Source organism: Felis catus, chromosome E2 (genome assembly GCF_018350175.1).
Source record: "Felis catus isolate Fca126 chromosome E2, F.catus_Fca126_mat1.0, whole genome shotgun sequence".
Lineage (NCBI taxonomy): Eukaryota > Metazoa > Chordata > Mammalia > Carnivora > Felidae > Felis > Felis catus.
Window position 1 is genome coordinate 33,312,541 of NC_058382.1, and position 25,673 is coordinate 33,338,213.

General features: G+C 38.7%; 1 long non-coding RNA gene across 4 annotated transcripts in view; it reads right to left on the reverse strand.

Moving 5' to 3' along the window:
• LOC109494882 overlaps positions 1 to 25,673 on the reverse strand; it is a 258,239-nt gene that overhangs the window by 182,400 nt on the left and 50,166 nt on the right. For all 4 annotated transcript variants that reach the window (XR_002738437.2, XR_006590114.1, XR_002150001.3 and 1 more), the window contains exon 3: positions 8,943 to 9,057. This is a non-coding gene — a long non-coding RNA (uncharacterized LOC109494882). The remainder of the gene's footprint in view (positions 1 to 8,942; positions 9,058 to 25,673) is intronic.

A 25,673-nucleotide genomic window follows, 5' to 3' on the forward strand; every position in this document is an offset into this window, starting at 1 on the left:
AATAGTTTGAATGAAGACAATATCTCAGGTTAAATAACTTGTCCAAAGTTCTGGGCAATGCCTACATTGGAAATAAAAGTCTTTGTCAGGTAATATTGAGCTGGATGTTTCAAGCCTGGGGCTAATGAGCTCAGTCACATGCACAGGTTAGCTGGCTCAGCAGAGTTAGGTCAGCTCTACAATCAGATGCCAGTCAGTCCACTCAGAAATACGTCCAAGTTTGCCAAAAAGAATAAGTAAGCAAAAACACACAATGAGCTCTATGCAAATCCAACATGGCTCAGAGTATACACATGGCTAATGACAGATTCAAGATTTCCCCTTCTTTTAAGAAGAATTGAAGCGCAATTTGCGAGAAGCACCGGGTGATGTATGGAAGTGTTGAATCACTAATATTGTATACCTGAAACTGATATAAGACTGTGTGTTAACTATAGTGGAATTAAAATTAAAAAATTTTTTCTAATTAAAAAAACTTAGACTAAATTGGACAATATTCTTAGGCAAACATAAAGATGGAAATTAGTTTGCTGTTTAAAATACACAATTAGGGGCCCCTGGGTGGCTCAGTCAGTTAAGTATCCAACTCCGGATTGGCTCAGGTCATGATCTCACAGTTTGAGTTTGACTCCGCCTTAGGCTCTGCACTAAGAGTGCAGAGCCTGCTTGGGATTCTCTCTCTCTCTCTCTCTCTCTCTCTCTCTCTGCCCCTTCCCCACTCACTCTCTCTCTCAAAAATAAATAAACCTAAAAATAAAATAAAATAAAATAAATAAAATAAAATAAAATAAAATAAATTGTCCTGAAGTTAAATATTTAGAAGTTTAAAAATAAATATTTATCTAAAAAAAAAAATGAAGCACACATACCTATCCTTACAAATCCCAGGTGACAAATCATTTTTTAAAAAATGCTCTCAGTGAATATCTGAGCACTATAGCGAATGTGAGTTAATTCACAAGGATTACTCTTTACACCTTTACAGTATCAACATGAATACACATTAGTTTTGCAAACAAAAAGGCAAACTAGTAAATTGTTTGCATCTTCATTACACAAAAGCACAGGGATATATGCCTTAAATGCTATATTATGAGGTTGTGAGAGGCACATGTGAGGATAAATTGTCATTTTAAACATTCCTTTCCTCCCCACCCATGCCCCATAAGGACCTCCTGTTGTTATAAGCCTGTAATATATTTCATAGAATATAGTTAGGTGACAATATAAAAGTAATCATATATTACTTACAGTAAAAATCTTCCATTGTTAATATCTTATTTCTTGACCTGAGTGCTGGTCACATGGGTGCATTCCCTTTATGAAAGCTCTATACAATTTTCTGAATGCACGTTAAGCTTCAACCAAATTTTTTGAAAACATTTTCTTGTGACTGCACTGCTGAAGTGTACAAATACTTATATGTTGTTTTACAGCCAACAAATTTATTCCTATAAACTTGAAGGTAAAAAAAATTTTTGTAACATAATCATAGTTTAAGTGTTCCAAAGAAGTTCATTATTTAAATAAACCATGTGGATTATAGCTCTGGCTTGGCCACTAACTAGTGTTGGAATTTGAGCTTCTTGGCGCCTCCCTTTTCTCTCCCAATTAAAAAAGGCTGGATGAGTTACTGCCCAGTGTCTCTTCCAGCTTCAGTATTACTGGAGACTGGGTAACAGGCCAAATAAGAAGTGAGAATCCTTTGGTGAATCTTTTTGTAAACCAACAACCCACTTCCTGGTTTATCTCTTTTGTAAACAAGAATTTAATAGGGGGAGAAAGCTGGAGTGAACAAAAACCCAGCTGAGTGACAGCCTTGACCCATATGACTCGGCTGTAAACCACAAGCCTTAGTCTAGTCACATAATGTCAGAGCCCCAAAGAGAGGAGAAGTCGCTAAGTATCTCCTCCATTAAAGTCTGAAAGTCCGGGGCACCTGGGTGGTTCAGTCGGTTGAGCATCGACTTCAGCTCAGGTCATGATCTCACAGTTCGTGAGTTTGAGTCCTGTGTCAGGCTCTGTGCTGATGGCCTGGAGCCTGCTTCAGATTTTGTGTCTCCCTTGCTCTCTGTCCCTTCCTCTCTCTCTCTCTCTCTCTCAAAAATAAATAAACATTAAAAGATTTTTTTTTAAAGTCTGAGAATCAGTAAGATGAGGATTAACCTCTTCCTGCCAAAAGAACTGTGCAAGGTTTTCACTGGGGCTAAGTTTAGTAAAAGGACCAAACATTTAGTCAGCTCCTGCTGAACACCAAGCTTCCTGGTAACTGCAGGGTATAAAATAGCAAAAAAGGCAGACAGAACTCGGCCCCATGAGTCTTAGGGCTTGTGGGAGACACAGACAAGTAAACAATCAATTATAGGGGGATTTGTATAATAAGTGCTGTGAAGGCAGACATGGAAGATACCGTGTGAGCAAGCAAAGGAAGGGCACATAGCCCACAGTAGGGCCATATTAGGGAGGTTTTCTAGAATAAGAAATGTCTAAATAATGACCAGGAGTTAGCCACAGAACCATGTTTAGCTTACATGCTAGGAGGAAGTATGGCCTAGGACAGGCTCAGGAGTCAGACTACTCAGCTTCAATTCCCTGTGCTACCACTAAATAGCTGTGTGAGTCTGAGTAGGGCTCCTACACTCTCACTAAGCCTCACCTTCCTTATCCACAAAATGGGAATAATAATAGTACTCATGGATTCTTATAAGGATTAAGTGAGAGAATCCATGTTAGCACAGAGTCTAACTACTACCATTGTTATTATTAACAGTGAGATAGATGTGGGGAGGGGACCACAGAACATCTCTGCATAAAATGGCCCAGAGGAGACAAAGAATATGGCCGTTTTGTGTCCTGAGAGTGGACCAGTCCAGCTGGACAGAAGAAGGGAGGGGGCGATGAGATAAGGCTGGAGCAGAAGGCAGGCAGTAGAAGGCAAAAGGCCCTGTGCATTGTGTTAAGGAGTCTGGAATTCATCCTGGAAGAATGAGAAGCACTGAAGTGTTCTAAAAGGAGAGGCCCATGACATTCACTATCCACTTTATCACTAGGGGAGAAACGTGCTGCCCACATAAAAAAAACCATTTATATTGCCCCGGAACATTTAAGACTGCATCAGCTACCCACTTTGCTCTACAGAGGATGAGGTCCAGTTGGAATTCAATAGCTTGCTAACATCCCGGGATTCCCTTCCCTTGGTGAGCTGGAAATGCAGCAGCTCAAATAACTGCAGTTAATTCAGGAGAGGCATTACCAAAATAATGTAATTCGGCCTAAGAGACCCAGTTCAGAAAATTAACATAGTATATCTTTTCATGAGCCATGAGCTGCAGGCCTCTCTTGAGTCATTAAACTTGCTCTATTAGATTACAGAAAATCCCAGACAACTAGCACTGCTGTGGCTGGATTTTTGTAGAACGCAGACCTTTTTTTTTTTGTAGCAGAGGAAAAGTAAGCATAAACCACAGCAGCAGAGTCTTCTGTAACATGAGACTCGGGATACTTCTGCGCTTCCCATCTCTTAAACCTGACCTCTAAGGAGAACTTTAATAAGAGCAAGCCAAGCTTCTCGGGATGAATAAGTGAAGCCCATAAGGGATGGATGTAAGGTCTGACATGACTCAACACTTATAAATGACCTGGAAGGAGAAGTAAGCAGTCAGTCTCTGATGCAGACACCCTTGTGTGCTTCCGGGTAGTTTAAAGCCAAGGTTGGGAGGACCATTTGTGGGAGGGTAGGCAAGAGAGTGGTAGATGCAACACAAAGGATATTTGGAAGAGAACAGTCCAAGATCTCCTTGCAAAAGTAGGAACTTCCAGTCAGACCCCACAAGTGACACCTGGAATTATGGTGTGGCCCGTTAGGCTGCTGGAGCCAGAAAATGTGGGGTACCATCTAGAAGCATACTGAAAGCAGAAGAGAAAGCAAACCACCATTCCTCAGCCCTCTCAATCAAAATGGAGGCACATCTGCTCCTGAAATGCTGTGTGGCTTTATGGCTACGCACCAAGACACGGAAAACAGAACCTGCCCGCATGTTCAAGCATCTCCTGCTTGTCCGCCAGACTCCATGAAATCACACACAGAGTTTTGCACACAGCAATGAGACTTAAATATCAGTAACACCTGCCGTTCTGTTCATGCATTTAGTGAGTATTTACTGCAAACTGGCTGCATGCAAGGCAGCATGCTAGCAACTAGGGGCAACATCAGGGATGAGATATGTACACTGACCTCAAGTGGCTTACTGTCTAGTAGATGAAATGAGATATGCACATTATCTGTAACACAGGGCACAAAGTAATAAAAACCACAACAGAGGAGCAGATAAAGTGTAACAGAAGCATCCTACACATATTGAAAGGATATTATTACGTCAATAAATCAAATATATATATGATGTATTTTTATTAACCTCATTCATTTTAAGGTTTAACCTGGACAGTGATGGTCACTGATTTTACTAACTGGCAATCCCATTAATGCCCAGAGCCAGCAGCTGATATTGATCAGCAGGTCATAGTGGCAACAGGAAGATGGAGAGTTTCTGAATGAAGCTGAACTCTGGGGCTATTATTAATAGTGGACATTAAGAAGATGGATATTTTTTTCTGATGGCCGAAGTTAGAAGGAAGGCTGAGCTTTTGAGTGAAATCTGCCATTGTTCTGTTGCCTTTGCCCTCAGGGGACTTGGTTTATCCTGCAAGGTGCAAGATCCGTGTCCTAAAACGCTCTTTAATGGAGGAGAATAAAAATCGGGCTCATTATCAGGATGAAGTAGCTAACATCCTGTTTCCACCTAAGTCAGCTTAGAGAAGCCATTTACTATATTACAACTCTGTCCTCCCCTGCCTTATCCCACACCAAAAGGTACACATTGGATTTAGGAGATTAATTCTGCTTGTGGAGCTGCCAGCTCTCGCAAACCCTCATAATCAGAGTTCAAGAGGGAAATCAGTGGTGCTACAGCAGGGCTTGACAGAAAAATATGTCTGGGAGTATGGAATTTCTATTTCCTCAAAGTAATATACTTCAAAGAAACTAGGTATAGGAGTTTTTAATTTTGCTACTTAGATACAAAGCCCTCTCTTCTGCTGTGCTCTGACACAGGAAACAAAGTTACGTGGCTAGCTACCTTTTGTAGTCAGCAATGCATATTTTTTCATGGACCTCCTTAATTAATGCAAACAGACTTGCCCCATTCTCCATCATTTCCACAATTACATTTACTTTTGCCTCTGTGTCTATTAGTGGGGAAAGGGGCATATTTGTATAGGCATCTCCTAGTTACCAGAATGCATTTAACTGGGAACTGAGTTCCTCAATGTAATGAAATCACATTTCAGAATGGAGCAAACCTGTTAAGGTCACATGTTTAAAGAAAAGGAAGATTTTCAAGCATATGACATTATTAAAAATATTAGCAATGAAGTCAATGAAGAAGTCTATGAAGTCTATCCATTGAGTTTCTAATATATCAAGGTATGTTACTAGATGCTATATGTGATTTATTTAAAAGTTGAATATTGGTCCCTATTTTCAAGGAGCTTATAATCTAGTCGGCAAGAGAAGTTTAAAATTACACACAAATTAGATATAAGATTTAATAGTAGAGCAATACCAACATGTCTGCTAAGTTCAGGGAGCTTAAAGGATGGAAAATAATGAGAATAAATGTTAAATTTCATTTTGAAAGAGTCTGGAGTTGTTGGAAAATCATCAAGTCTTTAGGAATTTCTACCTTTTGGAAAGAAAGACCCACTTTGTGAGACATGGTAAAGTTGAAGGCCCTACAGGCAGGAGTTTCAGTTTTTGTGTTCTGTTTTCAGTCTTCTTAATTTTATGTTTTATGCTAAAATATAGCATGACACTTAACCTTGTGAATATTCTTCTCCTTCACCTAATCTCCAAAGATGATTATTTTTTTTTTAATTTTTTTTTAATGCTTGTCTATTTTTGAGAGAGAGAGAGAGAGAGAGACAGAGTGTGAGCAGGGGAGGGTCAGACAGAGAGGGGGACACAGAATCCAAAGCAGGCCCCAGGCTCCTGAGCCGTCAGCACAGAGCCCGACGTGGGGCTCGAACTCACGAGCTGTGAGATCATGGCCTGAGCCGAGGTCAGACGCCCAACTGACTGAGCCACCCAGGCACCCCAATGATTATTTTTAACAAGAGTTTCAATTAGGAGTGCCTGGGTGGCTCAGTGTGTTGAGCATCTGACTTTGGCTCAGCTCAGGATCTCATGACTCATGAGTTTGAGCCCCGTGTCGGCTCTGTGCTGACAGCTCGGAGCCTGGAGCCTGCTTCCGATTGTGTCCCCCTCTCTCTCTGCCCCTCATGCCCCACTCATGCTCTGTCTCTCTCTCGAAAATAATAAGCAATAAAAATTTTTTTAAAGAGTTTCAATGAATTAAGGAATACTTGCATTGTTCAAATCATATTTCATCTGGTTGCTTCTATTTTAAGGATACTGGAATGAGTATTAACTTCTCTGGATGCTCTGAAGTCTATAGTAAGAGCTACAGAATCACAAACGCATTATCGGCCTCATAAGATAGGAATGCTGTTTTAGGGAAGTTCAGATTCCATTTTGTGGGTGTTTTCATAAACAACTGCACTTCTAACTTCAGTTTAAACAAAACAGAAATCTTAACTGTCAACCAAAATAACTCTTAAACTTAAGTTTTAACATGTCATAATATGGGAGTCTTAGCTCTCTGTCTCTCCTCATCTCCAATATGCAAAGAGCCCAGAAAGGTGCAAAACTTAGAGGAGACATCAAAATGAAAGCTGAATATTTGGGTTCAAATTGCAGAGGAAGAAAAGGAATATTTTGGAGAATCACAAGGGATATGTCTGTCGTGATTGCTTTAAATCAATTTAAGCACGCACTGCATTTTAAGTAAGTTGTTTGCCTGGTTTGTTTTATTTTTAATAAATAAACATAAAACTATAATCTTAAATGCAGGGTGAGAATCCAGATAATTGCTTTACTTTTATAATTGAGAGCATCTGTGTCTCAAAACATCATAAGTCTGAGAGCTACTCTGGGGATGATACACTATGCATTCAAAATACTAGAAGAGGAGAACTTCTTAGTGAAATAACAGCGCACCTATGGTCACTGTATCAGTGTTTCTGAATTTTTATTTCATCCTTTGAGGGTTTTCCAGAAATATGGACCTTTCATATGTTTAGAAAAAGGTAGGATCAATTGCTTTGTTTCTGAATTAAAAACTAAAGTATCCCCAAACTATCCAGCTTCACATCCACACACAGGAATTCTAACATCATAGTTCAAAGCTTCTAAGTCTAATTACTGTGCCAGTATTAGGATTATAATGCACCCCATTCTTGATTATTCAAAGACTAATTATCTAGGCCAGGCACTTAAGCTTGTCCCTATTCCCTTGGTTTTCTGCCATTTGGTTATTTTAAGGTTCACTGGCCTCTTCACATGCCGGGCAGAGGAAATAGAAGATGAAATTCAAATCAGCAAATTTTAACTTCTCATATGATCTACTAAAAATTATGGGATAGAGGAGGAATAGCTAACGGGACAATTGAGGTTCTCCGTGTATTTGATTTATTAATAGTGTTGTCTTTCTCCAATGATAAGCTGGCCAGATGTCTTGAACTAAGTAAAATAACACTTGATTTTGACTCTTTGACCTTCCTATTATTTCACTTTATTGATTAATTTTGTCCCTGGGATTCCTGTTCTTCCTCCCTTTGTCCTTCCTTCTCCCTTTCCTTCCTCACTGTCAGCAGGAGTTACATTTATTTACTAAATGACAGCCCTTTTATTTCTGACTTTGAAGGGGAATCCCTAGGATTTCCAGGCCTTTCCTACCACACTTTTAACTCTGCTAGGTTTGCTAAGCTAGACCCTCGACGCTATATGCTTACATGCTACCCCAGCAGAGAATGGGGTGTGGCCCTGCTGTAGCTCCCTCGGCTGCAAGTTTTATCATGTCTTGTCACTTTAGATGCTTCTACAGACGCTTAAGATGACCCACCATCCAGCCACATCGCTCACTCCACTCCCACTATGTACCTCTGTAAGTGACAAAATCCTTAGCCAATAGAATATAAATCAGAGCATTATTTCTTTCAGTCCTGTCTCTCCATCATTCCTTGTTTACCAGCCAAACCCACAACAGTTTCCTACAGCTCAAACTGTCAAGGATTCAATCAAAGTTCAGGCCACAAGAAGAAAGGATCCCTAGGCAAGAATAAGCCTATGAATAAGAGTCCCCAAATTCAAAGGATTCATCTTCCATTGGCTCCATGGAGGCACCAAAACCCGTTAAGCCTGTAATCTTCTGTCCAACATTAGAAACCACAGGTCCTAGACATAGCCCCAATCCTGAAGGGAAATGAGCAGCTGTCCTCCATATTCCCAAAGCCTAAAAGATGTATCATGGTTCCGGGATCATGAGGGAAGAGAAGAATTCAGGTTACAGGTCACAGGCTCATATTCTGTTGTCTCATGGTCTATTCTAGTCTGGTCTATGTTATGTGATGAGATGACTCATGTATCCGTATATCTATAGTTGTATCTACATTAACTACACCTATATCTATATATCTATGTCTACACCTATGCCTATATCTATCTAGCAGACACTAAGTGGTTTATACGTATCATATCTCTCCTTACAGCAACTCTGAAATAGGTACTACTAACATCTATCACACATGAGAAACTAAGGTTCAACTTGCCAGAAAATGGCAGTTGGCTTCAAACCCAGATTGTCTGACTCCAGAGTCCATGCTCATTCTATTACACACCCCAGCCCTATATTGAGTCTTATTCCCTCATTTTCCCCACATCTCAAATTGCCACCAGCTAAAGCTTATTAGCTAGTCGATAAATAAGACTTCATTCCTGCAATAACTGACCACTTAAGACCTTCCATGTAAGACTACTCTCACTTTACCTCTACACCAGGTTGTAGATTGTAGATCCTTCCCAGGATTCTCCAACTCAGGCCAGGGTCCCCAACAAGAAGACTCTTTTCCAGGTCTCCTTTTCACAAAGTCGACAATGAAGAGCTCAGAAAGAAGGGGAAAAAATGGTATTAACTACAAATGTGTAAATGGCATGTGGGAGCATAGATGGCAAAGAATTAGAAATAACCTAGAAAGTTGACACCAATGGAAAGATCCCAGTAAGTAGTAACATACAGCAATACTTGATATAGCAATTAAAGCAAATAAAATAAAAATATTATAGACATTCCTGAAAGATACAAGATAGACTTGAACAAATGGAAAGTTTCCCCTATTTTTGGATAGGATGATTCAATATCATAAATATGTCAGCTCTTTCTAAGTTTATTTATAAATTTAACTCAATACCAATAGAAATGCCAACAAGATTTTCTGTGGTATTAGGCAAGTTGACACTAAAGTTCATATGGAAAAACAAACAGTTTGCGAGAATGGTCAGAAAAATACTGAAAAAGAAAACCTATGAGGTTGTGGTAAGGAGGGGGAATTAGCCCTTACCAGACATTAAAACATGCTAGAGAAAGCTTGCAAGTTCCTATTTAGTCTATAGGCTAAAGAAAGGCTTTCAATCATGGTTCAAAACCCTGAGACAATTTAAAAAAAAATTAATAAAGCTTGACTACATAAAAATTTTTGTATGGCAAGAGAAAAAACAGTATAAACAAAGTCAAAAGACTTTGATAAAATAGACGAAAACATCTGCCACACATACCACATGCAAGCAGCTAATATCCCTAATATACAAAGAACTCTTAAAAATCCAAAGACAGGGGCACCTGGGTGGCTTGGTCGGTTAAGTGGCCAACTTCAGTTCAAGTCATGATCTCGTGGTTCATGAGTTTAAGCCTCGTGTCAGGCTCTGTGCTGACAGCTCAGAGCCTGGAGCCTGCTTTAGACTCTGTGTCTCCCTCATTCTCTGCCCCTCCCCCAGCTCACTCTCTCTCTTTCTCTCTCAAAAATAAATAAACTTAGAAAAAAAATTTTAAAAATCCAAAGACAAAATCTTAAAATGGAAGAATGACATGAAGGTAAACACACAAACACACACACACGATCTAAAGTGGCCCTTAAATATACAAAAAGTGATTAAACACACTCAGAGAAATGCAAACTGAAACACTGATATCCCATTTCTCATTTATTAGATTGGTGAAAATTTTAAAGTAAGACAACACATTCTTTTGGTGAGGCTGTAGGGAAACAAGCACTCACATACATTACTGATGAGAAGGCAAACTGACGAATCCTTCTGGAAGGGAATTTGGCCACATCTAACAAAAGTACACATGCACATATCTTTTGACTTGACTATTCCACTTCTAGGATTCTAGCATAAAGACAGATCTCCAATAATACAAGAATACAGACTGACAAGATTATTCATTGCAATATTGTAATTGCAAAATATTAGAGACAATCTAAATGCCCATACACAGGAGACTAATTGAAAAAAATGTGGTATATCACACAATGGAGTACTGCATTACATGAAGCAGCAAACAAGGAAAAGGAAGATCTCTGTGAACTGATATGTAGGGATTTCTAGAACAAACTATTAAGCAAAAAAAAAAATCAAAGTACAAAGGGAATATCTACAGTATGTTATCCTTCATCTAAGAAAGACGGGAATGTAGGAAAATATGTATCTGCTTATTTGTACAAAAGGAATACAGGAAGGATAGACCAGTAACCAATGAGCATGGTTACTTTGTGGTTGTTGGTGGAATAGAAAAGGCAGAAGAAAAAAGGGGGCAGAGGAACAGGTAGTAAGGATGGGGGGAGCAATATTTCTCTGAATACAGCTTTTTATGTAACGTTGACTCTCAGAACCATGGTAAAGTTTCGTGGTATTATATACACTGTGGATAATGAAAGTCAGGTTTCCAACTGTCACAGAAAAAAGCTACAGCTCAGGAAAAGCAAAAGGCTAGAACAATGTGGTGTTAAATTGGAATCAGAGGTATCAGCATGAACTCATGGATTTTAATATACATACAGGTGGATACACACAGAAATAAATCATACACACACACACACACACACACACACACACACACACACACACACACTTCCTAGATCTGTCCACTTGATAGAGAGCCTAGAAAAAAATGGCGCTCGGTCATTCAGGCACAGACACCTAGTGCCCAGGCCCTGGTTTCTAAGTAACATTCTCCAATGAAGGGGACCTGGGCTCCTTGGAAAAGTGGTCAGTTCTACAGCTGGGATAGGGAAAATACAAGATGAGCCTGAATGCTGATGTGTCAGAAAGTAACGAAGTGCTCAAAAAAGCAACGGACCTGTTAAAAGGACACAGAAGCCAACCCGAAGGAGCTCTTAATAACCAAAGCTGGGACAATTTGAGCAACAAAAGGACAATAATAATAATAGTAATGGAAAAAAAATAATAGTAATGGATTATAACCCACAGAATATACAATAAATACTCATGAGACCATATTAGTCTAGATAAATAATCAGAATTAAACAGGGGATAAGCTAGTTACAAGAAGGCAAACACTGTAATATTCCTCATCTATGACATTTTTGGAGTAAATTTCAGGGACACAAAGTAAAATGGTGAAGGCAGGAATGGGGAGGTGATGTTTAGTGGGGACAGAGTTTCAGTTGGGGAAGATGAAAAAGTTTCTAGAAATGGATGGTGGTGATGGTTGCACAACAGTGTGAATGCCCTTAATGCTACAGAATTGTACACTTAAATGTAGTTAAGATGGTAAATTTTATGGTAAATATATATTCTACCACAATAAATTTTTTAAGTGTATTTAGAAAGCAAAAATAAAAACAAATAATAAACAGAGGAGAATGTCCAGCTCCTCCTTACAGTAGAACTCTAATGAATGCAGAAGGAATGAGGGAAAATAAGGAAACCTTCAGGGGCGCCTGGGTGGCTAAGTCGGTTAAGCATCCGACTTTGGCTCAGGTCGTGATATCACCGTTCATGAGTTCAAGCCCTGCATGGGGGTCTCTGTTGTCAGTGCAGAGCTGCTTTGGATCCTCTGGCTCCCCCTCTCTCTCTCTCTGCCCCTCCACCACTCACACTCTCCCTCCCTCTCAAAAATAAATAAACATTAAAAAGAAAAAGAAAATCTCCAGTAGGCAAACACTAGAATATTACTTGCAGCAGCAAGAACTATTGATGGATGTTAAAATTATTGAGCAAATGAGAAACAAGATATTTGCACAGAGTATCTCCCCCAAAAGATACTTATTAATTACAAAGGGGAAGATATGAACTTTAAAGTGGAGACACTTCAGATACCATCCAGCTACATGATCAAAGGTGCCACCACAACTTGTAAGACATGTCAGCAAAGAGACACAACACCTTTTCTGTGATATTCCTGCCAAAATGCACGATCTAAACCCGATCATGAGGAAACATCAGACATACCTGAACTGAGGGACATTCTACAAAATAACTGGTCTCTAAATCTTCAGAAGAATCAGGATCTTTAAAGTCAAGGAAAGACCGGGGAACACCTGGGAGAATGAAGGAAACCGAAGAGACATGACAGCTAAATGTCAACATGTTTCTGAACTGGAACCATTTTCTCTACAGGACATTATTGGTACAGTCAGAGAAAGTGGAATGGTTTGAGGATTATAAGGTGGTAATATGTCAGTGTTAATTTCCCGATTTTGATGATTGCAATGCAGTTATATAGCAGAACACCCTCACATGTAGGAAACACACACAGAAGTATTCAGGGGTAACAGGACATCAGGTTAGCAACGTATTCTCAAATTGGTGAAAAGGAAATTACTGGTACTTAACTTGCATGCATAAATTTGAGATCTTGTCAAAATAAAAATATAACTAGTATTAAAAGATAAAGGAATTACCTCACATAATTCCAAATGCAGACAATTGAGGAAGGAGTAAAGAGGCAAAGAGCAAATCAAAGAGGCATCATTGGAAGAAATAAGAGCCCAGAATGGCTAAGAATTTTCCAAGCTGAGGAGTAAAGAAAGTCTCAAGTCCTCAGAGTGAATGTTTACATCAACTGCCAAGACAGAATAACAAAAATAAATCCACATCTAAGCATACCATAGTGAAAATTCTGAACAGCAGGGATAAAGCGAAAATCCTAAATGCTACCAGGAGAGAAGACAGATTACCTACAAAGAGGCAGTCATTAGGCTGAAAGCAGGCTTCTCATGGGTGAATTGACACCAGCAGATGGTAGGGAAATAGCTTCCAAGCAGAAAAGCAAAAATAACGAGAACTGTATATGGAGCAAAACCAGTGTCATTCTGACTGCAGTAGGTCTCAACAGGATATCCCTCAGCAAGAAGAAAACTGAACCCAGAAGGAAGGAGTGGGATATAAGGAACATACGTGGCAAAGAAATTAACAAAATGTATTGGTAAATCTATATAAATATTGATTGCTAATAATAATCATAACAACAACTAATTTTTTGCCTTAATTTAAAAACTGGTAAAACCAACAATAAAATGGCAGATTGAAGAAAGGATTCTTTGGGTAATTAAAGCCCTGATAAATTTCTTGTCTTGTTCAGAAGGAGAAGAGAATGACTGAAGAGTTATAGACTTTGGGCAGAGAGCTTAAAGTGAACATTAAAAATGTAAAAAAAAAAAAAATTTAAACATAGAATCTAAAATTTTCAAACTCCTGGAGTAGAGGTTGAGGAAAGAATAATAAAAATGCATAAATCCAAAACAGAGCAAGAAATTATTTTTAAGTAGGTAAAACTTGGTAAACAAAAAATAACGTAAGGTGGTAGAAATAAGTCCAACTATGTCATTAATCACAATCAATGGAAACTGATTAAACTCAGCTAAGCAAGTTACTTTGTGGATAAAGGAGTAACATCAGCAATGAGAAACTTTCAAGGGACATACATAAGACAAATAAAGAAAATAAAGAGATGGAGAAAGATAGCCCAGGAAAATACTAAGCAAAAGATTTTGAGTGAGCAATTGTGATCATAGATAAAACAGAATTTAAGGCTAAAGCATTAACAGAGATAAAGAGCTTCATTCTAAAATGACTTTTTGAAGTCTGGAAAAAAACATAACTATCATGAACTTGTATGCATCTACTAATAGAGCTTAGGTGTATATAAGCAAAAAAAAAAAGAATTACAAAGAAAATTGGATAATCCACATTCATAGTAGGAGATTTTAACGTTAACTCTCTCAGACACTGATAGACAAGTCTGACAGAGAATCACACAACACAATTAACAAACATGATGTATAGTACAGATCATTAGGAGAACACTACATTTTTCATGTATATGTGGCATAGTTACAAAAATTAACCATTAAGTCACAAAGGAAGTTTCAAAAAATTAAAAAAATCAATAGCATACAGTTTGCATTCTCTGACCACTGTGCAATTAAATTACGAATAAGAAATAAAAGAGAGTAAAACTAAAAACACCCTTATACTATTTGGAAATGAAAACTGCATTTTTAAATAGTCAAATGTTAAAGAAAAAATTACAATGGGAATTGTAAAAGATTTAGAACCAAAGCCAGTGAAAATATTTGTTCTTTGAAAGAGCTCTTTCAAAACTTATAGGATGTAGCAATACCAACCCTGGACCTTTTCCCCTCTTCTCTCCCAGCCCATTCACCTACAGCCATGGCCTAGACAAGCAAATTTCCTTTCTGCCCATCTTAAGGATGGAGAGGGGGGTGGGCACCTGGGTGGCTCAGTCATTAAGCATCTGACTTTGGCTCAGGTCATGATCTCACGGTTCATGAGTTTGAGTTCCACTTGAGGTGAACTCAAGCCCCGCTTCTCCCTCTCTCTCTCTCTCTCTCTCTCTCTCTCTCTCTCTCTCTCTTCCCCCCCCCCCCCCCGCTCACTTGCTCCCTCCCCTCTCTCTCTCTCTCAAAAAAAAAAATGCAGAAGGGGTGATGTGTTTTCCAATTTAATCACTGTATTGGTCCTAGATTTATCCTGGAGGTCTTCAACTCCCCACCTTGCTGGGGACCTCAGCTCTCTCTTCTTTTCCCCATCAAGGGTCTATTAAAATCGAAGTTCAAAGGATGAAAACTACCAGGGAATCTAAGGACTTCCCTTACCTGTTTTTCCAGCTTTAAAATTCATCTTAATATTAAAAAAATATTTTATTAAGCATCTGTAGATGTTCCTATCAGGAAGGTTTCTTAGGATATCTAGTCCAGCACTTTGCCCAAAATGGAGTGCCACCATCTGCCAAGCTAACTATCCCCTCTGTATCTGAATTTCTTCTATAAAATGGGGATAATAATAGAATCTACCTTACAAGTTTGGTGTGGGGAGTCAGTGAGAGTATACATGTGAAGCCCCTGGCACTGGTAAGGGCTCAATAAATGCTGATTATTCGCAGCAGCAGTTGTCCTGTGAAATTGGTACCAACTGAGTAAAAAAGAAATCAATATTATAAAGTAATGTTATCTATGACTATACGTGGAAAATTCCTAAGTAAAAAAAAAAAAAAGTTAAACATGAAATCTAGTAGGGGTATAAAAGAGTACAAAATGGCCAGGTACATTTATCTCAGATGGCTCCATATTTAAATTTTTTTATTTTTAAAAATCAATCAACATAGTTGACCTTACTGAAAGATTAAATGAAGAAACGGCATGATCATCCTAATGGATGTGGTCAAAGCAACAAAATTTAAGCTTCATCCATTGTAATTACCCTCAGCAAGTATGGGGGGAAGAGAGCCTCCTCAGTCTGACAAAGTCACTGCAAAACACCAAGAACAAACATCAGAAAAAAAGGTGAATCTTCAGGAGGATTTCCACTGAAGTCACCAGTGAAACAGGAAGTTACTTTTCACCATGATTATTCAACATTATACTGGGGTTTCTACAGCAGTGCTGACAAATAGGAATGTATTCAGAGCCACATATGCATTTTAAAATTTTCTAGTAGGCATGTTAAAAAAAAGTAATTAAAAAAAAGGAGAAATTAACCAATACATTTTATTTAATCTGGTATATCCAAATTATCATGCCAACATACAATCAATATAAAAAATTATCAGTGAGTTATTTTACTTTTTTTCATATTAAATCTTCAAAGTCTGCAGGTTTTCTTAGATATACAGCACGATGCAGACTAGCCACATTTCAGGTGCTCAGTTGGCACATGTGAAAGGGTGCTAATCAAGGAAACTCATCAGGCTGACAAAGTCTGAAAATGACAAGCATTGGCAAGGATATGGAAAAAGCACTCATATATTGCTGACAAAATCTCCTTGCCATTTGGAGAACAATGTCTAATATTGGAAAATGTGCATAATATTCAGTCTAATAATTCCACTTTGCAGGTACAGACTTTAGGCGAACTCTCACCTACATGTATAATACATAGTCTTCAGCATTACTTGTAATAGGAAAAAGATGGAAAGACACTAAATAGCCACAAGAAGAAAAAGGAGAGACAAATTGAGGTATACTCACAGAAAGGAATAATATATAGTAGATAAAATGAACTAGATGTAAATAGAGTAAAATGGACCAAGCTCAAGAACAATAGAAATATTATATATAATACATATATAACTATATCTATTAATATTAATATGACCCAGTGTTGCCCTCAGCAGTTTTTTGCATTTTTGAAAGTTTTCACAGTAGTAATCATATAATGTTTCTTTTTTTGTTGTTAATTTATTTATCTGGGGAGACAGCGTGAGCAGGGGAGGGGCAGAGAGAGAGGGAGAGAGAGGAACACAAGCAGGCTCCACGCCATCAGCACAGAGCCCGACGCAGGGCTCAAACTCATGAACCATGAGATCATGACCTGAGCTGAAACCAAGAGTCAGATGCTTAACTGACTGAGCCACCCAGGTGCTCCAATCATATAATGAACGCTTCTTGCTATCAATGTATGAAGGATGAAAAATTCTTACTAGCTACACAAAATCAGAATAGATGGTGTTAAAAGGAAATGAAATTCTACACATAAAGATCTGTGTGTACACCTACACAATGGATGCACACATGCAACTGGCAGAGGTCCAGTCTGGCTTCAGACAGGCTGTGGCCTGTGTCTAGAATAGTATCTTGCACAAAGCAGGTAGTCCATAAGTACTAGTTCAGTAAATGCGTGAACAGTGTTGCAGTGGTGGATGGGCACTCAAGGGCCAATTTGCATGAGTGGAGGTTTGCCACCATTGTTGTGCTGTGATTGCTTAAGAACGAGGATTGGTTTTGCAGGTTCATTTGAGGGTTCACAGTGGGGAACAAAATACAGTGCCCGACCTAGATATTGGCCTTCAGTCCAACTGAGGTCTCTTTATAAAAAGAGGAAGGGTACATCTAGCCTACAGGGGAAATGACTTCTCCCCCATGTTACTCTAAACACAGTAATTCTACTCTGGTAGCCAGATAGCACATCACACAGTGGATGAGCATGAGAGAGTTGGAGGAAGGATAGTTTCTCTACTTCCTCAGAACCCAGTATGACTTTGGCTCAGCAAGTACTCCAGGAGACTCTGATTTAATTTGGTACCTCAAGAATTTGCCACGGAAAGCTGTATGTATCATCACTGACAGAGCTTCATGGTAACTTGACCTACCATTACATAGTTTTCAGTACCTCTAGATAAAACCACTTGCCCACATAAGATATTTATGCACCATAAAAGCTGATAATTTATGGAAAGATAGATGAATAGGTGGAAGATAGGTAATAGAATAGACAGATAACTTTTTCCCTATTTGAGAAGATATCCACTCTACCAGATAAAATTTAGCTGCTAAAAGATGGACTAGGCCAAAACTCATGAGAAGTCTCTGTTAAAAAAAAAAAGAAGTAAGATCCTCATGAATGTTTTGCAATTAACTATGTTCCATGCATAACAAACCTAAATATGAGAATTGGCAATGAGACCTACAGCGAGTGAAAGGAAGGGGATTTTGAGTGTTTCACGTTGTCTTTTTTGGCTCCAAGAGAACCAGGATGTGGTTTCAATTTTGGATGTGCTAATTATGTTTGTCAATTGTGAGCTTTGCTTAATTAATTAGTCATGTAAATTTAACTTTAGTATTTTTTGCACATCTAAATCATTACTATAGCAATTAAAAAGCTGCTTTGATTAGCTCCTTCCACAGTGTGCAGCACAGCATGCTTTTGTCAACTTCCTTTTGACAATCTAGCATTTCGGTGCTGTTTAGAGAAAATATATTCTATAGGTTTGGGGAAAAATAAAAACCAAGACAGGTGACAAGAAAGGTGGCCACCAGTGGCAGCTAAGTCAGTAACTGTTGGCAACATAAAATCAGGGAATACAGACTGGAAATGGTCATGGCACATGCTCAGGAGGAGTTCCCAGGGGTGGAGAGCGTTGGTGCGCTGAATAAACCAGGAACATGTTTCTTTTGGTAAATTAAAGTGGGAAGAAGATAACAGCCAGAGATTTATATGTCTTTGGACCAAAATCAATGTCAAAACCTATAAAACACCATAGGAACCAAGTCTGTCCCTGCTTGGGAGACCCAGAGTGACTCTCATAATCATTAATAAATACTGTGGCCAGGTGAAGCTTGTGCCAGGTGAAGCTCTCCCCAAGGGCCACTTCCTGCTTTAACAAGACCAACTCTCAGGGACATTTTATGATATTACGTTAAACTTCCTCTTAATTGCTAAATAAGTGTTGCATTCCCCTATGAACTACCTGTGGATGCTGCATTACTCTCCTTTCTGCAGAGTGAGAACCTGACACATAGTGGGATTTATTAGATTTCTCCCACCCCCATCACGGAAATTAGGAGCAAATTCAAGAAAAAATACAGGCTTTTAGGGCCCCTGTCCCATTTAGAGCTTTGTGTCAACCTAACCTTGCCATCCGTTTCCCTCACCACAAGCCCTACAGGCAGGATGATAGCAAATGACAGCTAATGGGTTATTATATATCCAGGATACATTTTTAAAGTACAGAATCAACAACAACTATTTAGAGAATACAATGCCATTTCTTATTTTAAAGTCATCCCCAAAGGCTAATAACTTCACACATCTGGTTTGGCTCAGAGGGTCACCAGCATCTCTGATAGAATCCAGTTGTGGAATAGAAAATAATATTTCATCTAAGAAGTAGATGATCCAGAGGCAGCAAATGAAAAACCAGTATGGAATACTATAAGGTATATTAACAAGGGGGGGGGGGACAGCTTTGGGTGACTCATGGCAAACTCAGAGCCAACAAGGATAAAGGGATGGAAAAAGGTGAAAGAGGGAAGAGTTTCTTAAGGAGTCTCCAGTGACAAAAACATATGCATTTCCTGAGCACTCCAGAACAAATAATTAAGGTATCAACAAAGATATCAACAAATTCAACAAAGGTGGCTCTGTTGTTCCAAAATTTGACTGTCCTAAATAGGCAAATTTAATAACTAAAAAGTCATGATTCAGATTCCACAGTTCCTTGATGCCCCAAATCCTCCAGTATACTGATAAAGCTGAAATTTATTTTCAGAGTTTTCTCAGTAAACTTGCCCCCCAAATATCTCAAATAGGTGAATACACAGATACATGTACACATATGTGCTGAAAATATTCTTATTAAATCCTCAGATATTTAAGGCTTCTCAGTAAAGACCTATGCTAGAGACTAGTTCCCTCCCACCTTCTCAGAAACCTCCCTTAGCAGTTACACACACACACACACACACACACACACACACACACACACAGCATTATCTTCCATTTTCTACTCTTCTGGATTCCTCTGCTGCGCATATTCATAAACTCATACTTCCCACCCCAGCATTTTCTCTGGCAACCATGCTCTCTCTCCTTCTGCCTTCACAGCCATTCTCATGAAAATGTCTAGTCTCACTGTCTCCACTTCCTTGCCACTTACTCACTTCTCAGCCCACTGCAATCTGGTTTCCACTGAAACTGATCCTGTGGAAGTCTCCCAAGCCTCTCCATCCGACAAATCAAGAGAGGATTTCTCAGTCTATCTCATGAGGTCTTCCTGAGGCTCTGGACACTGCGATCTCTCCCCTCTTGAAAGTCTCCAAGGCTTCTCTGGTAGCACAGTTTCCTGGTTCAGCTTTCTCTCAATCCCCTCTGTCCTCCCACCTCCCTTCTCAGCGTCTTTAACTGGTTCATCCTCTTCCAAAATCTCCCTACAAGCCCCACAGACTTTCCTCAGCTCCCTTCTCATTCTCCTAGCCTCCCTGTAGTAGACACATTCATCTGAGTCAGAGTCTGGGGTTTACCCTAAGATGCCACATATCCAATACACCTCCAGTGCTACCAATTTTATGCCTTCGTTTTCTGCCCAGCTTCTCTGCTCTCTAACCAACTGTACAAACTTCAACCAGAGTGAGATTTCTAAGAAACAAACCTGATTATATCACTCTCCTGCTTGATATCCTACAGTGGTTTCCCCATTAATTACACCTGTAGATTTCAAACTTTTTTGAAAGAAATATTTTCTACATCAGGAGGCCATGAACTGTCTGTATGTCAGCACAAGACCTGGCACGTGGTATGTTCTTAATAAACAATTGTTGGAAAAAAAAAAAAAAACCGAAGTCCAACTTAAAGCATGCTCACATGTAAAGCTGCATGGTTCCTACTGAAGCAGGATAGGAACTCCCCACCTGCTTGCATTCCCACCAACACCTCAGGCATCTCTGTGAATCCCCTGGTGTCCTAAGACATATATGGAAAACCAGAGACCTGTGTGATAAAGTTCAAGTTCCCTAGCTTGGCTACAGATGCTTGATAAACTGATTTCTACCCACTCTCCAACATCATTTCCAACTCCTCTTCTTCACGCTTCACCCTAGCCTTGTGAAACTGAATTACTTGCCATGCCTAGACATGCAAGGGTTTTGCACATATAGTCCTTTCTGCCAAGAATACTCGTACTCTCCTTGATAGCCTAGAAAACTCCAACTTAGTCTTCAAAACCAGCAAAAAGATAAAGCCTTTTCTAATTCCTTAAGCAGAATATACCACTTTTTGTGCATTAATATACCCTATACATGTCTTTATTGTAAATCTTACCACACTCTAAAATCAACTCTCATTTATAGGTATATCTCCTCTAGTGGGCCGTGAAGACAAAGACTGTTGCTGATTTATCTTTACAAACCAGAGCCTAGCAAAGTGCCTGGTACCCAGAAGGTACTCATTATATTGTATAATGAATGAAATGTTACTGGAAACAAATCATTCTTTTATCTCATATCCTTTTTGTAATGAGGTGAGGAATAAACAATTTCTAATCCTTTTCATCGCTTTGAAAGTCACAGGGTGTCCCATGTTAAAGATGGGCCAGCTAATCTTCTAATATCTATGTCTCAGCAAAAATGAATTTGAATTAAGCCTTGTGGATTCTATTTAGAGAAAATGTTAGTCTTTTTAATTGAAATTCAGATATCTGAGGTCTAATAGGTTATTATAGCTGTCCTTCTCTTGGGCACTATTGAAATAACGCCTTGAATCTTAGGTTTTATACAATGAGATAAATAAGAAAGGAAAACCACATGGATCATTCTTGTTCAATGTGGACAAGAGTGACAGAGCACAAGAATCTGATCCCTTAACAGATTCAGATGGGGGCCATCTCTTTAGTGATATAAAATTGGAAATGAGAAACATCAGATGGAGATTAGTTAAGGAAAATTTGATGGCAAAATTTAACTCAAGCTGTGTAAATGAGACTTTTCCCAGGCAATTGAAAAATATCCTCCAATTATCCTCCATTGGCCTCCAGAGTCAGTGCTTCTACATCCATTGTACCAGTTTCCTTATGATTCTGAAACACCATTGTCTTGGTCTCCTGAAGGCTTATTTTGTCTTCTGCTTATTGAGAAGTTTTGTAATTATGTAACAGAGGCTCATATTCATCTTTCACACATATTACTCAATCACACTATGGTAACAAGTGGTCCATCTACCATCTTATTAACCAAAACAAACAAACAACAACAAAAAACCCCATCTGGTATAACCCAAGACTTCAGCACCTACCAACATAACATACTTAACGTTCATAAAGATGACTTTGCAGGACCCTAAAGTATCCTCTGAATCATGGAAGAGAGATGAAATTAAACCCTCAAGTCTCGTTTCAGATCCAAGTGTATTTTATTGTATACTAATTCCCTGAAAAACCATGATTCAGGTAGAGCACATTTGGAATGTGTATGTGTATATGCGTAGAATATTCCTTTTTTAAAATTTGTAACACCAAGTTTATCAAACATGAACTTACTCTAAATTAGGGATTCTCAAAGTGTGCTCCAGAGATCTTAAGGAAACTGGACAACCCCTCAGAAGTTCCACAAGGTCAAAACTATATTTGTAATAATATTAAGACATGATTCATCTTTTTCATTCTCCTCTCACAAGTTGAGAGTTTTCCAGAGGCTATATGATATGTGATATTAAAACAGATTGAAATCAGAAGCAGATATTAGAATCTAGCCTTCTTCTATTAAGCCAGACAGACATGAAAGATATTTGCAAAATTTAAAACAATCTCATAAAATTTTGGTTGTGGAGAGTAGTTATATTTCTTTTTTTTTTTAATGTTTATTTCTGAGACAGAGAGAGACAGAGCATGAGCGGGAGAGGGGCAGAGAGAAAGGGAGACACAGAATCTGAAGCAGGCTCCAAGCTCTAAGCTGTCAGCACAGAGCCCGACGCGGGGCTCGAACTCACAAACCGTGAGATCATGACCTGAGCCGAAGTCGGTCGCTCAACCGACTGAGCCACCCAGGCGCCCTGAGAGTAGTTATATTTCATAAAAATATGTTATTTATGCTAACGTGCAGTGGGAGAATTTGGAATTTATTATGCTTTGTGAATCAGATAAGTCAAGTCTTTTACCTATTCTGGAAAATTCTCACCTATTATCTCTTCAAACATTTCCAATCCCCCCCCCCCCACATTCTCTTCTCCATCTAGAATGCCAATACAAGATATCTTTGTCCTTTTCATGTTCACAGGTTGAATATTTTTCATATTTTCCACCCTCATAACTTTGTGCTACACTTTGGGTACCTCTTTTAGATCTTTCCAGTTTGCTAATTCTTTTTTTCTCCTTTTTTAATTCTTTTTTCAATGGGAATTTTTTAAATTTAAATTTTAGTTAACATACAGTGCAATATTGGTTTCAGGAGCAAAATTCAGTGATTCATCACTTACATGCATCACCCAGTGCTCATCACAACTGTCCTCCTTAATACCCATCATCCCCACCTCCCTCCATCAATTCTCAGTTGGTTCTCTATTCTTAAGAGTCTGTTTCCTCTCCCTTACCCTTCCCATATGTTCATTGGTTTTATTTCTTAAATTCCACGAGTGAAATCATATGGTATTTGTCTTTCTCTCACTTATTTAGCTTAGCATAATACATTCTAGCTCCATCCATATTATTGCAAATGGCAAGATTTCATTCTTTTTGATGACCGAGTAATATTCCATCTGAGTGATCTTCACTAGATTATTTCTTTTTGGGTGTTGAGTTTGATTAGTTCTTTATAGATTTTGGATTCTAACCTTTTAAAAAAATTTTTAACGTTTTTCATTTTTTGAGAGACAGAGAGAGACAGACCATGAGAAGGGGAGGGGCAGAGAGAGGAGGAGACACAGAATCTGAAATAGGCTCCAGGCTCTGAGCTGTCAGCAAAGAGCCCGAGGCAGGACTCGAACCCATGAACTGCGAGATCATGACCTGAGCTTAAGTTGACCCCTTAACCAACTGACCCACCCAGGCGCCCCTGGATTCTAACCTTTTATCCAATATGCATTTGTAAATATCTCCTCCCATTCTATAGGCTGCCTTTTAGGTTTGTTGATTATTTCTTTTGTAATGCAGAAGCTTTTTCTCTTGATGAAGTCCCAACCGTTCATGTTTATTTTTGTTTCCCTTGTCTTCAGTGACATGTTTAGTAATAAGTTAGTCAGGCTGAGGTCAAAGAGGCTGCTGCCTGTGTTTTCCTCTAGGATTTTGATGGCTTCCTGCCTCACATTTAGGTCTTTCACCCATTTTAAATTCATTTTTGTGTATGGTATAAGAAAGTGATCCAGTTTCATTCTTCTGCTTGTTGCCATCCAGTTTTTCCCAACACCTTTCATTGAGGAGACTGTCTTTTTTTTTTTCTATCGGATATTCTTTTCTGCTTTGCCGAAAGTGAATTGACCATACACTTGTGGGTCCATTTCTGTTCTGTTCCATTGATCTATGTGTCTGTTTTTGTGCCAGTACTCTACTGTCTTGATGACCATACCTTTATAATATAGCTTGAAATCCGGAGTTGTGATGCCTCCAGTTTTATTTTTCTTTTTCAGGACTGCTTTGGCTATTTGGGGTCTTTTGCGGTTCCATACAAATTTCAGAATTTTTTGTTCTAGTTCTGCCAAAAATGCTGGTGGTTATTTTAATGGGAATTGCATTAAATGTGTAGATTGCTTTGGGTAGTATAGACATTTTAACAGTGTTTATTCTTCCAATCCATGAGCATGGAATGCTTTTCTATTTCTTCGTGTCCTCTTCAATTTCTTCCATAAGTGTTCTACAGTTTTCAAGTACGGATCTTTTACCTCTTTAGTTAGGTTTATTCCTAGGTATCTTGTTGGTGGTGCAATTGCAAATGGGATCAATTCCTTGATTTCTTTTTCTGCTGCTTCGTTATTAGTGCATAGAAATCCAACATATTTCTGCACATTGATTTTATATCCTGTGACTTTGCTGAATTCATGTATTAGTTCCAGCAATATTTTGATGGAGACTTTGGGGTTTTCTATGTGGAGTATCATGTCATCTGCAAATAGCAACAGCTGAGTCTAATCTTATATGGCCCTTCTATTCCATTCTAAAATTCAATTTCGTATTTTTTATTTTTAGAAGTTCTACTTTGTTTTTCAAAACTCTATTAGGTCTTGGTTATGCTATGTGTGTATTCTTAGTTATATCTTACTTCTAATATTATTTCCTTAAACCATCTAAAAACATAGAACTCATTTTCTAGTCACTATATGATGGCTTGATTATCTGAAGATACTAAAGGTCTAATAATTGCTGTTTTCTCTGCTTGCATCATACATGAAAATCTGTTTCTTCCTGTATGATCCAAGTCTCATTATCAGTTTATGTTCAATCAAGCCTTATATCCATAAGAATTTTGTGCAGTCTGGGCTAAAGACATGAGTCTTCACAGAAGATGTGCATTTGCTTCTGCTAGGCACCCAGGGTGCCCAAGGTAGTATATATTAGAACCCCTAATCTGTTTGAGGACAGACTTCTGGTTATACATTCCCAAGAGACACTGTATTACCCACCGTATTACCAGGCCAAGTCAGAGAATTTGCTTTATTATCTCCCTTTACTGTTTTGTTTTCTAGTCTATCTTTTCATGACCAATGTAGTACTTAAGGATTCGTTTCATGTGAGGGCCCTTGTTTCCCCTTGATTCTCCGTGCGCTGAGCACAAAGTCTTATCTTCATGTGGCTGTTAAACACTGAGCATCTTGCTTACCTGAAACAGCAAACACCCCTGGGCATCAGTGGCTTCACCACCTGTTTCTTTCCTTGGTTTTCAGCTTCTTCTTCATTTGTGGTCCCCAGGGATTTGCCTTACTTTTTTGCAACCCTAGCTTTACAGATGAACTATTTGTTACACGTTGTTTAATATTT